A 15,345-nucleotide genomic window follows, 5' to 3' on the forward strand; every position below is an offset into this window, starting at 1 on the left:
AGGTAGGGCGTTTAGGAATTGTACCTGCTGCCCCTATCTGCATGATAACGTAAAAAGGGACTTAATTTAGGATCTTATCTTTTCTATTTTCCTAACTGACTTTATCCTCCCTGGTCCACCGCTCATTTTGGCCTTGAGTTGAGCTTTCGCCCCAATGAGGAAGGCTCTGGGGTTCTGTCCCTGCCGAGACACACCAAAGTCTATAAAATGGATAGTTTCTGCTCCTGCGTAGGCGTCAGCAAAAAGGGAGTGGGGACGATGGTTCGCCGTTGTCAGTATAATGTGACGGGTGGGGTGTGTTTGTTGCTTGGATGTCTTCGCGGCATCCTCTGTGTTATAGCACTATAAAAAGGGCAAAAACGTTCTACTTCTACAAGAAGAACATCTTTACTATACCGGTGTTTAAACGCACCTTTAAACCGCAATTACATGGGAGGCCGTCCTTTGTCTCATTAGCTGTGAATAGGACGTTTATTTTATTCAAACAAACAAACAAAACATCTTTCTGTTGATTGTGACAAAATTTTGATATTTGATATTTTAAACAATTTAAAGGATGGTTATTGTGAATCGTTACACCAACCCCAGTTATTTAATAAAATTAAATTTTAAATTTTGGGTTTTTTTACACAACAGCAATCAGGAACAGCATACTCTGCCAACCTTGCTACAATCTGCAGTCTCTAAACAGCTAATACTCTTCAACTGCTGACCAGCAATCTCGGCAACTCCTAACCAGCTTAAGTTGCATCTGAATAAGTTTAAAGATTGTAAAAAGGAATAATACCTGCCGACGTCGCCAATGCTATGCCGACCGTCAGGTACCCCCGAACTTATAAAAGTCTAGTCGTCAGACCGAGCATCTTTCCTGATAGGTGCATTGTATATAAAAGGTTTAGAAACCCTTTCTCAGGTTAGTCTAGGTGATGGCTATGTGGCAACAATTCAAGAATGACCTCAACAAAATCAAAATACAGGACAATGTCGGATATTTATTTAGGACTTCAAAGTCATAGACAAATCAGACTTCTCACAAGGTTAACAAAGATAAGGTGACACAAAGAGTTGTTCTCCTTGTTGACAATCAATGATGATAAGATGTGACGCAGTTTTTGTTGTGTATTTTTTTACATTCGTTATAGGTATATTAAATTTCTTGCTACATTATGTAGTTAAATATTTACACTAAGTCAATCGCTTCATTAAATTATTAAGTTTGTTGACATTTTCTCCTAATTTCTCCTCGTTCTGCCTACTACTCCTAGTTCTACCTAATGCTCTCTAGATTCTCCTAATAATCCTGAGTTCATCCCTAATTTCTCCTTACATTTCCGTATTTCTCACCTCAGCATAAATATTTACATGACCTCCTAAACTATCCTACACCCTAACTGAAAAATAAAGTACCTTAGTAAATGTCTCTTGGACACAACTGCTCTCCTTTCTTTTGACATTTCAGGTTCTCTGCTCTACTTAAAACTACTGCTTTGCACTGACTCCGCTCTGCTTTCCGGCATGTGATGGTCCAAAAACGACAATGTAATCTTGAATCTCACGGCTCTCAACTTTATGTCTTGTTTGAAACCATATCAAAAAGGCTAGAACATTCTTAGCACGAGAGATACCACCGGCGCTTCCTATACTCATTGATGGTTTACACGCCAGTGTCAGCTCAGAGTAAATGTTGATGCAAATTACTATAGGAGGAAGTTCCGAAAAGATATAATCAATGATGGCCGCCTGTCAAAGCACCGTACCGTGACTACGGTGACAAAAAACTAATTGTCTCTAATGTCTCTAAAGACTTTGTTAAAACACCTTACTTCGTGATTAAATGGTATCAGTCATATCAGGATCATATGATAATTCTTGCGAGGTTTAACATACTTTCATCGGTTTGTTATTGAGTTTTTACTATTGTAATAATTTACGACGATACTTTACAACGGTAAAAACTATTTCGTTAGGCTCACATAAATTCAATTTTCAATACTAATCATACGATGGTCATAATGATCATGTATTTTCAATGTTACATAGTTCTCACCATCAATTATGCACTCATTATTTCGAATAGTTATACATTTTTAATGATTTGTTTCTCTCCATTATTACTATTTGCAAAACTAGTTCTTCGGAACAAAAATTCAGGAAACATATCAAACATAATAACCGTAACATTGTTACACAGTTGACAACGTTTATCTAAACGACATGTAACTATTACATGCTAGTTACACAAAATTATACAATAAATTTCTTGTACAGATAGTAAGTGACCAACCGGCTTAACAATTTCACTGGTTAAGATGACTTACCTAATATATCGGTAAGTGATATCCATGTTTTATGTCAGAACCATTTCAGAAATTCTCGTGCTTTGTACAGAAATTAATTTAATTATACCTCGTATGTAAAACTAAGGTCCATGTTCAAATTATTTATAGCACTATTGTTATGAATAGTGGATATTTAAAGTCTATTCCGCCTAGTACAAGTACACTAAATAAACAACGTGCATACTTGTATCTGCATTCCACTCTACCGTCGGGAGGTAATTGTATCTAACATTTCAACAAGAATGTACTGTCACTTCTTAAGTACTATAATACCATGGTTTCATTCTCAAATGTGACGTCAAAGAGTAGGCATAAAATATATAGGGATAACATTTTGTAAAAGTAAAAATATATACTATGTTTAAACATTAGTGTATTTATATTCTTGCATTTTCCCGAACAGTACAAGAAAGCTTAGAAAGTTTAACAACTAGATAGGCTTTTTGGGTGAAACAAATAGTTTCTTTTTTTTAATATCAGAAATCGAAAAACTTATAGGAACCAACCAAACATATGTATCAAATTTCAACTTACATCTAAAAAAATATACTAAATCAAAGTATCAAAATAGCCTATTTTGTTAGCATGGAAATCGAAAAAAGGTTTCTATGTCATTCAATTTTGACTTAACTTTGATGTATGAAGTAAGCATAATATTTTGCTTATTGATTTTGTCTCGCAGCCAATATTGGAATGTGCACAGCAGCTGTTATTGAAGGAAAACATTTTGCGAGAAAAACACAGGAAAACACAGTAACTAGTCAACTTTCTAGCATTGATGATGTCATCAACGTCGAGTTCATCATAGATGATCATGTACATGAGGATGAAGAAAATGTTGATAACTTAAACAACTACAAAAGTGTTTCAATTTTGTTTGATGCAAGAAATAGATGGAGAAACAGAGTGATGCTATTGCTATTAGAATGAAGACCCACACGGTTGTTTCCACTGTGATAGTCACTCGTGTAGATCACACAATAAGTCGGCGACATGAACTTTTAGGAACAAGAAAATGTATGAACAGTTCGATTGAAAATGTGAACATAAATGTCTATGGCCGTGACAGAAATTCTTCCATCAACAATATACAAGTATAGATATATCAGAGAAACATCGTTTGGTATCAAATACTTTTGACACATGGCAAAGGAATGGCGAAATAGTCAAAGAAAATTGCTTAAGGACCACAGAAAGTTAAATGTGTAACATGGCACACACAGTTAGTGGATAAATTAGGCTCACTCAAATCACATGGTTATTACGTAAACAACAAGAACTGTGGTGGATCTACTAAGCGACTTCAGGAAAACTTGGATAACATTAATGTTCACTAAAACGGACACCACGAACCTCTTGATGAAGAACTGACTAACTGTACGAGCCACATAAAACACGCAGCTGATATACCGGGTATTCTACCATAGTATCAATTTTGACCAGGGCAATTAAATCATTACGTAGTTAGAAAACACATTCGAGACTACATCGTTTGTGCATTGCAACGATACTCATTTTGTTGATTCAATTAACAATGCCGCATTACAATATCATGACAAAATGATAATGTTTACGATAAAGAGTATAGCAGACACACTTTTGTTTTTCGTTTGGTTTTATTAGTGTAACGTCATATTTAACAGCCAGCGTCATGTAAGGGCGTGCCAAAAAAATCACGACCAGCGGTCAGTACCTGGCAACTTCCTCACATGGGATTCGAACTCTTGACCCAGAGGTAAAGGGCTTGTGGTCCTATGTCGAGACATCTAAACACTCGACCACCGCGGCTCCAGTGGACACACATATTTAAAAGTTTTAATTGAAAATGAAAATGTGGCTAGGGAAGTTTGCATCAATAAGTGAAATTGAGGGTGGCAGAAATCCAAAGGCTATATAATGGTGTAAATACGAAAACTATTTAAGTAACTTCCTCTTTGACTAGCATAGGGAAAGAAAACGTACTGTAGTGTTTCATCTGTTACGTCTGAAAACATTCTTTTTTGTAATGCATTAAGTTAACGATATACATTCAATAGAGTATCCATCAATGTCAGCCATGGACAACAAAAACTTTAATTATGATATGATTACATTTTATTACACATTCTTATGCTTTGTATTTGTTGTTAGGACAGTATATAAGCATCCGCGATATTCGATGGGTTACTATCACAGTCATAATATCCATCTCTGGACTATGTGATAGCAAAATTGAAGGCATATCTGGAGAATAAACACTTACTAATCAGAGACTCCTTTTGTGGAGATGCCATACAATGCCATAAAATCACAACATATTTGATTATGTTATGTATCAAACTACCTGTCTCATCTGCTGTCCCACACAGAGCCTTCAGTTTTGAAATGACATAGTCCCTGAGTAGATATTATGACAGGGACAATTTCCCCTCGAATATCCAGGGGGTTCATAGGTTATCAGAGTAACCCAACACTCATTGATCAAATATCTAATATAGTATAACGGACACATGTATATAAGATATGTGATAACACGTACCTCGCGACTAAGGTATTCTGACCCCGATTTCTCAAAACGAAAGCGCAAACTTCAGTCAAAAGATTTTCTCGATATGAAACTTAGGTTTTGACTGAAATTTGCTTCGTGTAATCGGGGCTGGATACTCTTGTAAATGTAATAAATTTAAATTGCCCAATGTTACATTTCAAAATTACCTTTGCAATACAAATGCATAACGTAAATGTGACGGCACAACTTCAACAAAATGATCTTTCTTTTTTGGGCCGCGGTGGTCTCGTGGTTAAGTAATCCTGATATATTACCACAAGCCTTCCATCTCTGGGTTGCGAGTTCGAACCACATGTTTCCAGGTACTGACCGCTGATCGGATGTACTCCGGCTTTTCTCCATTTTTAAACCGGCACGTGCTTACATACTCCCCTACAAGATCCTGGTTGTTAATAGGACGTTTAAATGATACAACCAAAACCAAACAACACGAATGGATATAAAGGATCGGAATATGCTCCAAACGGGATAAAACAATAGTAAAAACTTGACATCCTTAGTATGTTGTCAAATTTTGAAAACCCTTCGGGTAAATTATTCCTATTCTGAAGGTAAAGCATTAAAATATACAGATATATATAAATGTATGTCAAAGAACTATATCAACGGTTGTATTTCATTTTTGACCGTCCTTAAGGATGTACTCTTCTGAGAAGTCTAACTTTTCTTGAATTAAACTTTTTTTCTCATATAGATTTTTGAAAATAGGTGTTCATACCATAAAAGAAAATGGAAGAAAAAACATATGTCCGTGTGCTCGTTTTTGAGCTTTTTTCATTCAAAGATACCTAGTTGACAAAATCTTGGATTTTATTGGAATTTTGCCGTCTTGACCATATACACGAGAGATTAAGGCCACAATTTCCTAATGAGTTGTTTGATATATATAAATATTTGCAGAATTTTTTTCCAGCAGTCTTCTTAAATATACCAGTAATTATTAATAAGAATAGAAAAACAACATATGCTACCCCTACCCCTTAATTTTGAGCTACAAAATGCACCATTTTCAGCCATTTTGCCAAATTTAACCCTTCACAGAAAAAGTTCTGGTATTTAACTTTTGTAAATATTTTGCATATTAATAGGGAAAGGGTTGTTCTTTCTAAATTATGCAGAAAAATGGGGGGTCCGTGTGCGAACTTTTTTGGCCCATTTAAATATATGTCATTTTTCAATATTTTAAATTTTGTCAAAAAATTACATTTTCATTATTTGTAGATTTTTTATACGGACATTTTAAGAAATGACCCATTTGGTGGCCATTTTGAAATTGTGTCTTTTTTTTTTTTTGCATTGAGTAGAGCCACAGTTTTACCATTTTTTTTACGTAAATTGTTTTTACTTAAATAATCACTATGCCAGCATTTTTAGCTGTGTCAAACTAATCTTTGCTGTATATTAGGTTTGTGGCAATTAAAATACTGAGCATTAATGTGTGAAATGATACACTTTTGTCACTCTATTTTACATTTAATGGTAATTTGAGCACTTTTCACAAGATATTATATTGTTTGCTATGATTTGGTGCCATATATTTTGTCTGCAAATGAATCGAATTCGCAGAAAATGTGTATCTACTGAAAATAACGGAAACTGATAGTGCCTCAATCATGCCGTGCTTCAAAAATCGCAAACTGATATATGTCATCTCATGAAAATTTCTCTTTGGTCCATAAAAATCTTTTATCCCCTTAACTCCCACTTAAGCATTTCTACGCATTTCCATGTCGGTGTTGGAAAAATAGCAAAATCTCCCTTATTTGTTGAGCTATAGGGATAATGTTGACATGCTGTAAACTACAGAAAATTCTAGTGAGTTGAAAAAGCATGCCATGCGAATTTAATTCCGAGCATTTTTAAATTGTTGACGTCGTGTGTCACACTGCGTAATCGCCGGTGCGGAGATTCGACATTATATCTCGAAATATGCAACAAGTAGCAGGAAATAATACGTGTATTTCACAGATATTGTCAATTTTATGTGTGACCAATTATATTGAAAGAAATTCACCCTAACATTAATTTTCTCGTAGCTTAAAAACATGTTATAAGTATTATGATAGCTCGTCTATAGACTGGTATGCGTGAAGGACAGTCCAATGTGCGTTCTCTCAACTATGTATAAATGGAAGCATTACATAATTGTAAATCCTGTACAGGTAGAGCACAAATGTTTGATGGCCCGTTTGAGCCGTCAAATTACTACTTCCTGATTGAAGTAGTACTAAGTTTTACGACCATTAAATCATTAAAGTAGGTGTACATTGTATGGTGGCATATTTCTTCCATTTAGATATATGTCGTTTAGGTCGCATTACGGTAACTCGACTTTGACAACATAGTTATGTCGGCAAATCGAGTTATAACATGACTTGTTGAGATATTTATGTCGACCAGTCGAGTTATAACAATTGACTTGTTGAGATATTTATTTCGGTAAGATGAGTTTTAACACGATAAATCCACATAATCGTATTGGAAAGTCGAATTACACCATCGCTACTGACTATCGTTGATTTCGTCGTAAAATTATGTCTATTTCTTAATTCTTTTTGTACTAAGTAGTCATTGTCGGATAGACCTTTTGTCGCACATATTGTGTACATACGGTTACTACGTGACTGCGTCATTTAACACGTCATCATATTTGTGGTGACGTAATTATGATTTTTGACCTGTCTAATCATCAAAACAAAACTGTGTTTCCCCGATATCATTTGACACAGTAAACGGTGAAGAAAATGACTAAAATGTTACAGTTGTTCGTCAAATTTGGAACTGAGAAGGAAATTGTATTTAAAGTACATAAGTATATAAACCAAACATTTACAAGAAAACATCCTGTACGTCAACGTATTTTCGTTAAAGAATACATTTTGCGTACTTTCATTATTACCTACCTAAATCGCAAGAACTGATCGAGATTATTTAAATAATTGGTATATCATGTTTATGATTAAATTGCGAAATTAATTTGCCATCAAAAAGGTATGAAGGATCCACAACGTTTCCAAATCAAAAACAAAGTTTCCTAGAAACAATGATAACATAAGAAATATTTGGCGATTGCCTAAGATGAGGTAATATCATATAAATGCAATATTCCCTGCGTAATGTTTGTTTACAGTGAAGATATATGTCGCTGTTTTGTCGTGTTGCGCAATGATAGTCAACTAAAGCGATGTAAGTAGAACAACGGCGAGAAACATAAGACGACCCGCCTTATGAAAATTAACATTTTTTTTTATTTATTATAAGTATTTGTCCAGAAGATGATGATAAGTGTAGTTCTAACGGTAAGTTAATAATTTTTGCGTCTCTTCACATTTATCAATTCTGTTTTACCCTCCCATTTAAAAAAACGAAAAGGAGAGATAGTGCGCCTTTAAGGGCTATTGCACGATACTATCGACAATGTCAAGTGTGTGAAATTTATTTTATCAAACAAGCAAGTTGCTGTCACGGAATTTCCTGATGTCAATAAGAATATATAGAAAATGTAGGAGCTTCACATTTATAAAAACAAAAACTTTGAAATAACAAAAGCGTTGAAATTCATTATAATAATACTTGTAATAGGCTTTATTCTTTGTACTAAATAATCCTAGTCGGATCGGCCTTTTGTCGCACATATACATGTAGTATACATACGGTTACTACGTGACTGTGTCATTTAACACGTCATCGTATTTGTGAATGTTATGCTCCTATTATCAACATTGACTGTTAAATAATTTTAGAATTCACGTGTAGAATACGTGGAGATATTCGTAGAAAGATGGTGACGTAATTATGATTTTTGACCTGTCTGTCATCAAAACGAAACTTGGTTTCCCCGATATAATTTGAAACAATGAACAGTGAAGAAAATGACTGATATGTTACACGTTGTTCGTCAAATTTGGAACTGAGAAGGAAATTGTATTTAAAATACACAAAGTAAGTATATTTATTAACCAAACGTTTACAAGAGAACATTGCTGTACGTCGAGGTATTTTCGCTAAGGAATACATTTTGCGTACTTTCGGGATTGCTTAAATCGAGATAACTGATCGAGATTGGTTAAATACTTGGTATAAAAAACGTTTATGATTAAATTGCGAAATAAATTTGTCATCAAAAGGCATTAAAGGCCCACTACGTTTCCGAATATAAAAAATTAAAGATTTTAGAAAACAATTATGATAACATAAGAACTATTTTGCGATGACATATAATGAAGCAACATCAAATCAATACAAGATTCCCTGCGTAATCTATGTTAGCAATGAAGATTCACGTCGTTGTTTTGACGTATGACGCAGTGATATTCAACTAAAGAGCAGTAATTAGGACAACGGCGGGAAAAAATAAGACGATCCGCGTTATAATTTTTTTTTCATAAGTATTTGTTCATAAGATGACGACAAGTGTAGTAAAAAGTTAATATAATTTTGCGACTCTTTACATTTATCAATTCCGTTTTACATTACCATTTAGAAAGGTAAAAGCCAATTCGTGAAAGAAGTAGGCATTTAAGTGCTATTGATCGATACTATTTACAATTTGAAGTGTTAGAATTTTTTTACTAAACAAGCAAGCTAATGAACAGAATGCTGTCATGTTTTCCTGATGTCGATAAAAATATGTAAACAACGTAGAAGTTTATAATAACACAGATGTTTGAGATTAATTATAATAAAACATGTAATAGGTTTTTATTGTTAATGTGTTTACACATATTTACCCTATTTTGTTAACATTTCGTCTGTAAAAGCTATCAATGATTATTCCACTTTCGGACAAATTTGCCGTGAACAAGAATAAGAGGCATGCGATGGCACGCGTGCCTGGCACAATATTTATGTTTACCGGTACAGTCCCTGTCGGTGATCTGTCGACCGAATGGCATTGTCCTAACCGTCTTGACAGTCACTGTCTGTATTCTAACGTCGGTATATATTATGGTTATTTCTTAATTTATTCTCTGTACTAAATAAATAAAATAATCCCAGTCGGATCGGCCTTTTGTCGCACATTATACATGAAAGTATACATACGGTTTACTAACGTGACTGTGTCATTTAACACGTCATCGTATTTGTGTATGTACTGTTCCTATTATCAACGTTGACTGTGAAAAATAATTTTAGAATTCACGTGTTGAATACGTGGAGATGTTCGTAGAAAGATGGGTGACGTAATTATGATTTTTGACCTGTCTGTCATCAAAAAACGAAACTAGGTTTCCCCGATATCATTTGAAACAGTAAACAGTAAATAAAATGGCTGATATGTTACAGTTGTTCGTCAAAATTTGGAACTGAGAAGGAAATTGTATTTAAAATCACAAAATAAGTATATTAACCAAACGTTTACAAGAAAATATTGCTGTACGTCGAGGTATTTTCGTTAAACAAATACATTTTGCGTACTTTCATTGTTTCCTACCTAAATCGCAAGAACTGATCGAGATTATTTAAATAATTGGTATATATCATGTTTATGATTAAATTGCGAAATTAATTTGCCATCAAAAAGGTATGAAGGATCCACAACGTTTCCAAATCAAAAACAAAGTTTCCTAGAAACAATGATAACATAAGAAATATTTGGCGATTTTCTTAGATGAAGTAATATCAAATAAATGCAATATTCCCTGCGTAATTTATGTTTACAGTGAAGATATATGTCGCTGTTTTGTGTGTTACCAGTTGTTATGTATGACACTAAATACATGTAGTTATTAAATAAGGGAGGTAACTCCTATAGCTATACTATCAATACATCCTATAAAGTTCATATAATTAATTTAGGTTATAGAACTTTCTAGAATAGTATCATGTATATAAACAAATATGTTTGTAAACATGTTGATTATAAGTAGGGATCTAGAATGATCTATTTCCAAAAAGCTCTGTGTGTTTATTTGTTTACTGTTTTTAGTTAGATATTTCTAGAAGTAGAAGGTTCTCCAATATTCTTGAATTAGGGTTTAGCTATATATATACTCCAACTGTCCAAGCTAAATAATGAGAACTGTAATGAGACCTGTAATGAGACATATCAAGAATTGTACAGTGCCATATTAGATTCTATTGGGAGAGCTATTGTGACTTTATCTGTGGATTATTACAACACTTTGTGTGGATTTATTCATACTGCCTGGAACTTTACAAATCATCTGTGGATATTCATTTTCCTTGTGGATTTGTGATTATTGTTAATTTGAAACCTGGAAGGATCAAGGATTATACCAGGACATTCGCATACAGATAAGTAACACTTTAAACCATCGTATTACTCTTGTACCACCACCAATTACTTTAGATATTGTAAACCATCTCTGTATAATATTGTATATATAATTAAATTGTGTTTTGAATTTAGCTGCTGGTTTCTCATTTCTGTTATTCTGGGTCATAACAAAATTGGGGGCTCGTGTCCGAGATCGATATTTTATTTGTGAAATCTAACTTTGAAAAAATTAATTAAGAAATTTTCAAAATTTGTTTACAAACTTTGAGTTTACATTTGAAACCAACAGCTAGATAAACATGACTACTATGGAGGTAGAACAGTTTGTTAAAGCGCTATCCCTGGAAGTTCTTTTGCAAGTTAATAAGAAGGATTTACTGTTATTGAGTAAACATTTAGGCCTAGCTATCAAAACTAATTTGAGGAAAGCTGAAATTCGGAATGTAATTATAAGATATTTTGTTGACAATGGCAAATTTGACTCTAGTGCATTAGATAATATAGAGGAAACAGTCACTTCAGAAATCCAAATTAGACAAATGGAACTTGAACATGAAATGAAAATGAAACAAATAGAGAAAGAAATGAGAGAAAGAGAAATAGAAAAGGAGTTAAGAGAAAAAGAGATTGAGAGAGATCAGATTTAAAACTAGAGAAGCAGAAAATTAAAGCTGAAACAGAACTTAGAATTAAAGAATTAGAGCTAGCTTCTCGGGACAGTTCAAGTAATCCAACTTTTAGGGGTTCACAAGGAAACAGAGGTTTTGATGTCAGTAGAAACATAAGGTTAGTTCCTCCTTTTCAAGAGAAAGAAGTTGAAAAGTATTTTCTGCATTTTGAGAAAATAGCTGATAGTATGAAATGGCCTGAAGATAAGCTTACAATGCTTCTTCAAACTGTCTTGATTGGTAAAGCTAGAGACATTTATTCTTCTTTGTCTGCAGATGAGATTTCAAATTACCAAGTAGTCAAGAAAGCTATTTTGAAAGTTTATGAGTTAGTTCCTGAGGCTTACCGTCAGAAATTTCGAAACTGGAGAAAGAGAGATGAACAAACTCATGTAGAATTTGCCAGAGAAAAAGGAACAATTATTTAATAGGTGGTGTGATTCTAAAATTCTGAAGAAATCGATGAGGATTTCGGTAAATTGAGGCAATTATTGTTGATAGAGGAGTTTAAACGTTGTGTCCACATAAACATAAAAAACTCATTTAGATGAGAGAAAAGTTGAAACACTTAGTGAAGCAACTACAATGGCTGATGATTACGCTCTCACCCACAAAGGCTCATTTGTTAAAAACATTTCTCAAGACAAAAACAGTACCACAGGTACTAGTAAATTTGGTCAGCCTAGGAACCCAACTTTAGTGGCCCTTCTAACGACAAACCTAAATTAGGTGATAAGACTAAGTCTGATACTAAAACAGATCATAGGGCAGGTGTGGGGTCTCCGTTTGGTCCTGTTTGTAATTACTGCAAGAAAGTAGGACATGTTATGTCTGAATGTTATTCTCTCCAGCGTAAGGAGCAAAGGCGTAAACAGTCAGTTCCTTCTGTGTTAGCTATGTCAAAGCCTAGTCAGAAACTTAGTGATATTGTGGAAGATTTTAAAGTGTCTGTTGAGATTAAGAGCTCAGAGTCTGATAGCGTCTTGGAGAAGTACTCTCCCTTCATTTCTGAAGGTTTTGTTTCACTTACTAGTGATATCACCAACTTGAAACCTGTGAAGATTTTGAGAGATACTGGGGCTTCTCATTCTTTAATATTAGATGGCGTAGTGCCTTTGTCTGAGGAGACCTCGTGTGGTAGTAGTTTGCTTCAAGGTGTAGAGTTAGGTTTTGTTAATGTGCCTCTCCATTGTGTTTATTTAAAGTCAGACTTGGTTACTGGGCCTGTCACCATTGGTGTTAGACCAGAACTTCCCATAGAGGGCGTGTCGCTCATTTTAGGCAATGACTTGGCTGTAGAGAAAGTTAGGGTAGATCCCTTAGTGTCCAGTATCCCTGATAAAACAGGCGATGCTGAGACTAGTTAACAGGAATTTCCTGGTATTTTCCCTTCTTGTGCTGTAACTCGTTCAATGAGTAAGAAGGTTTCTGATGTTGCAGTAGTTGAGGATCATTATAGTCCAGGATTAGGTGACACTTTCTTGGCTCATGATATAGAGGATGTCGGGTGAAAGTGTGATCTTTTGAGCAATCCTGTAGACTTCGATAGTGACAGAGGTGTTCCTAATAAGGATACTTCTTTGGCTGACATGATGAGTAAATCACCTTTGTCTAGAGAGGAGCTTTATAGAAGAACAGGAAAAAGATCCTGAAATCTCCTTATTGTGTAATCGGGCTTTGAGTGAGGAAGAGGCTGAGAAAGTCCCGTTTGTTACTTCCGTCGGTCAGGTGTGTTGATGCGCAAGTGGCGTCCCCCTGATGTGTCTCCCGAGGAAGACTGGAAGGTTGTCAATCAAAGAGTTGTCCCACCGAGGTATAGGCAAGATATTCTGAGTTTGTCTCATGATGTACCTATGGCAGGGCATTTAGGTGTGACCAAGACTTATAACAGGATCTTAGATCACTTCTTTTGGCCCAAGTTGAAACGGGATGTGGCTGATTTTTGTAGGTCTTGTCATACTTGTCAGGTGGTAGGGAAACCTAATCAGAAAATCCCTGTTGCACCTTTGCACCCCATTCCAGCATTTTGAGGAACCATTTAGTAGAGTCATTATAGACTGTGTAGGTCTTCTACCCAAAACTAAGTCTGGGAATGAACTATTATATTAACTATTATGTGTGCTTCCACACGCTTTCCTGAAGCCATTCCACTCAGAAATATTAAGGCCCCTAACATAGTCAAGGCTTTGGTTAAATTCTTGACACTGGTTGGTCTTTCAAAAGCTGTCCAATCGGACCAAGGTTCGAATTTCATGTCTGGTATTTTTCAACAAGTCATGTACCAGCTCCAGATCAAGCAGTATAAGTCTAGTGCTTATCATCCAGAGTCTCAGGGTGCTTTAGAACGTTTTCATCAGACATTGAAGAATATGATGAGATCTTATTGTTTTGAAAACAAAAGAGATTGGGACGAAGGCATACACATGTTGTTGTTTGGCGTTAGAGAATCTGTACAAGAATCTCTTGGTTTCAGCCCCTTTGAACTAGTGTTTGGACACACTGTACGTGGTCCTTTGAAAATTTTGAAAGACAAAATTTTGGACGAAGATTCTAAAGTGAATCTCTTAGAGTATGTGTCTAATTTTAAGCAAAGGTTGACAAGGGCATGTGAATTGGCAAAAGAAAATTTGGCCCGTTACTCAAACCAAAATGAAAACATGGTATGATAAAGATGCCCGTACATAGAAGTTTTGATCCATGTGACAAAAATTTTGGCTCTATTACCAATTCCGGGTCAGCCTTTGCAAGTTAGATATTTTGGACCTTATATTGTTGAGAAAAAGGTCGGTGATGTTAACTACATTGTACAAACTCCAGGGAGGCGCAAGAAAACTCAATTATGTCATGTTAATATGCTTAAGAAATATGTAGATAGAGAAGAGAGCAAGACCTCTCAACCTATTGCTACTTTGGCCTCTGTACCATCACAAAGTGAAAGTACAGCTGATATTTGTAAATTAGACTTAGATGGTGGTGTACAAGATGTAGGTTTAGACTGTGGTGTTAAGTTACGGAACTCAGATGTGCTCGCGAACTTGGACAAGAAACTATGTCATCTATCGGAAAAGGAACGCAATGAACTGAAAGATTTGATACTTGAGTATAAACATTTGTTTCCGGATACACCAGGCAAAACAGATGCTATCTATCATGACGTGGATGTAGGCGATGCGCCACCTGTCAAGCAACATCCTTACCGTGTCAATCCTTTGAAAGAAGAACATTTAAAGAAAGAAATTCAATACATGCTGGACAATGATATTATTGAACCAAGCAAAAGTGAATGGAGCTCTCCATGTGTTCTGGTACCAAAGCCAGACAAGACATACCGGTTCTGTACTGACTTCAGAAAAGTAAACTCTGTCAGTAAAACAGACTCTTATCCAATTTCAAGTATTGACTCGTGCATTGACAAAGTTGGCAAAGCCAAGTACGTAAGCAAGTTTGACCTGTTGAAAGGATATTGGCAGGTGCCATTAACCGAAAGAGCTAAAGAAGTGTCGGCATTTGTAACTTTACAAGGTTTGTACCAGTACAAAGTTATGCCGT

This window comes from Argopecten irradians, unplaced genomic scaffold (assembly GCF_041381155.1).
Source record: "Argopecten irradians isolate NY unplaced genomic scaffold, Ai_NY scaffold_0569, whole genome shotgun sequence".
Classification (NCBI taxonomy): Eukaryota; Metazoa; Mollusca; class Bivalvia; order Pectinida; family Pectinidae; genus Argopecten; species Argopecten irradians.